This window comes from Lynx rufus, unplaced genomic scaffold (assembly GCF_022079265.1).
Source record: "Lynx rufus isolate CCGP_SWC_20201006 ecotype Redwood Valley unplaced genomic scaffold, mLynRuf1.p SCAF_3, whole genome shotgun sequence".
In the NCBI taxonomy this organism is placed as follows: Eukaryota; Metazoa; Chordata; class Mammalia; order Carnivora; family Felidae; genus Lynx; species Lynx rufus.
Window position 1 is genome coordinate 190,544,445 of NW_025814845.1, and position 3,630 is coordinate 190,548,074.

Below are 3,630 nucleotides of genomic sequence, written 5' to 3' on the forward strand. Positions count from 1 at the left end.
TCGAACTCACGAACCATGAGATCATGAACTGACCAAAGTCAGACACTCAACTGACCTAGCCACCCAGGTGTTCCAGTGTGTATTGCTTCTTTTTCAGTTTCACATCTATTCTTACGGTGTCCAATTCACTTTCAGATTTTAAATAATATCTAGGGCATATCAGCAGGAAGAGTGATAGGACGTATTCTTTAAAACAGTGTAAAATTGTATTTTGGGTACTTTTTCACCTCATCTTGTCTTCATCTTCCATAATTACTATTCCAAACTTTCATGTTCCAGGTAGTCAGAGATTTATTTTATTCATGGTCTTCACCAAAGTACACCATCAGGTTTATCTTCCTTAATCACTCCCAGATTTTGATATTTTTTCAATTCCCTCTTTCCTTCAGAATACATATCCTGAATTACTGGAAGAGATTTTTGATACAGCCTTCCTCCCCTCCTTTAAACATCTGGAAAAATCGGGGTATAAGAAGGTTCAGACTCTCCTCTACCAGTTCTTATCCTCTGTACTATGCTGAATGAGTCTCAAGCTATTGTACTATTAGACAATGATGACTTATCCACTATATGAATCCATATGAAGATAAGCTGAAATGGTCGAGTTTAAATTGATAAACTTTGCCTTCAGCAAGATTGTCCCAAGAGTTATGTCTCTTCACCATGAATGCCCCCTGTATTACTTTTCTATGGTTTCTGTAACAAATTATCATGAACTTAAGGGTACAATAATATGTATTTACTCTCTTATCATTCTGGAGGCCAGAAATCTGACATTAGTTTCACTGGGATAGATCAGATGTTGCCAGGGCCATGCTCCCTTCAGGGACTATGGGAGAATCTATTTCTTGACTCTTCTAGCTTCTGGTGGTGGTTCCTGGATGCCTCGGCCTGTGGTCACACCACTCTGATCTATGCCTCTAAGATCATGCTGCCTTCTCCTCTGTGTGCTTCTAAAATCTCCTTTTGCAGGGCATCTACCTCTTGATTTCAGCTCAGGTCATGATCTCAAGGTTCATCACACTGGGCCCTACATAGGGCTCTGCACTGACAGTGCAGAACCTACTTGGGATTCTCTCTTTCTCTCCTCTCTCTGCCCCTCCCTTGCATTCACTCTCTCTCCCTTTCAAAATAATTAAATAAACATTTAAAAATATCTCATTTTCCTTCCCTTTTATAAAGATACCTAGGACTGTATTTGGGATCCACTTGGATAATCAATGATAACCTTCTCATCTCAAGTTCCTTAATTCAATCATTCCTGGAGAGTCTGTCTGTCTGTCTACCTATGTACCTAGATCATATAAGGTAACATTCACAGATTCTAGCCCAGGTATCAGGATGCAGCTATCTTTTGGGGGCCATTATTCAGATTCCCATGCCCTCTAATCTTTTATACAAATGCCAAGAACTACATGTAAATACCTTAAATTATGTGAAAAGCAAAACTAACTTACTAGGTCATCAACAATCTTTGGCACTGTTTAATTTATTTCAGATTTTGGATTTCTAAGTCTCTACAATTTATGTCACCTATGCTTTATTTTGCCTATATATAATTCAAAGTATAATTCATTAATGAGTGAAGAAGAAATGCATAAAATCTGCAACTTTGAAATATACATCTGTTATTTTTCTATTTTGTATGTATAGCTTCTTTTTCATAAGCACCAGCGCATAATCCTAAAAGTTTAATGAAAATGGACAAATACCATTACTCTATTTCAACTCTACGGTCTTGTATGAACAAATAATTTGCACAGCATTTTCAATTCCGTTATTACAATTTTTGCCACAAGAATGAGGTGTCAGATTTTTATTGTCTGATATATATTGAGAATTAGAATTGCTTGCCCTACTACCCTGACCTTTATCCATATTCTGCATTTTGATTGGCTAACCTTTCTACTTCTTCTTCCTATTTATAGCTTCACTAAACTAAGAGGAACAGGTGAAATGTCCAGCTAGTAAATACAAAGAATAGCAGAAGGTCAAGCAGATAGAAAAAAAAAAATGGCAAAATTTCACACAGGATATGTAACGTTCCAATGCCAGTATCTTATTCTCAAGTAAAAATTTAAATAGGAATGTGAAATAGCAAAACTGAATCCATTGTCAAAAAATGAGCAAAAGAAATGTGGCACATTTAACCCGTTCTGCATAGTGTTGCAATTTCCTAAACTTCCATGGAAATATCCTTGAAAGATTACTTGAGGTCACAAAGTCAGTTTTCATTATCACTAAAGTGATGCCTCCATATATTTGTATCTTAAGCCCTGCATAAGAAAAGCTATTTCAGATCTGTCATCTTTCTTGGTTGATACAAAATCACAGATTGATCATGACTTTCTCCAGCTCTTTTCTGACAGAACGTGTGTTGATGGACTCCAAGAGAAAACTACGGTTCGTGACTAGTGAAGACTTAACAATTTTACTCCAAAGACCTAGCTAACCAAACTTCTCTTCACACTCTCTCTTCAACTCAGTATTTCACTTGCAAGAACATATCCATCTAGATTAATCCAGATGTGCTACTTTTCATTACATTAGTATTCTCACTGTATTTCTAATTAGAATAACAGTGCCAAACTAGCACCTAAGTTTAGAATAAACTATCTTTTGGAAATTGGACACTAATAAAATACTTAGTACAAAACTAACTCTAAATTTGCTTCAGATTTTAAAAACCAGCAATTAAGATTATGTTACATGTATATTTTAATAAATTAAAAATCTGCTAACCAATTTGTAAATGCTGCTTCAATTACAGTGTTATTATCTTTTTTTATGCTTAATTTATTTTTTGAGAGAGCAAGCAGGGGATGGGCAGAGAGAGAGGGAGAGAGGGAATCCCAAGCAGGCTCCATGATGTCAGTGCAGAGCCCATGGGGGAATGGATCCCACAAACCATGAGATCATGACTTGGGCCCAAATCAAGAGTCAGACAGATGCTCAACCGACTGAGCCACCCAGGTGCCCCCTCAAACACAATTTTAACAGACTGCATTACACAAACGCTTTAGCACATAGTAAAGATTCCTTCTACACCCTGATTCAGTTCGCCTGACAGCTTTGTTCAAGGGAAGTTACTAATGTGTAAACTAATTTTTTCCTGAAGTTTTCCAATGCCTTCCCAAAACAAAGACATGCCCTCTCTTTGAAGAATTTCTACGGTCTTTGAAAAAAATATGTGCATAGTAAAAATGTTAAAGCATAAACATATTTTGCCTGGCCAAGGGAAGCTAAGAACGTTTAAATGTCACCATCCCTGGCATAATAGAGGTGGAATGTACCAGAAGTGATCCTTTCACAGGTAAAGAAATTTATCTCAGAGATTATTCCTCCTTATACTAGATAAGTATCTTCCATCAATTCAAAAGACAACTAAGACCAGCAAAATAAAATAAAGCCCAAAATGGAAAAGAAGTTTTTAATTTTTAGAACATAAAAGTGTTCCTTCCTGTTATTTATACTCCATATAAAGTAATTTTATAGTTTAATCATATCATGATAAATTTTATTAATATTTTGGGTCAAAACACCAAATAATATCTAGTATTTGGTATGCCACACATCTAGTATAGCATATACTAGCATATATAGGTATGTTATAGATCTCTGCAATAAAGT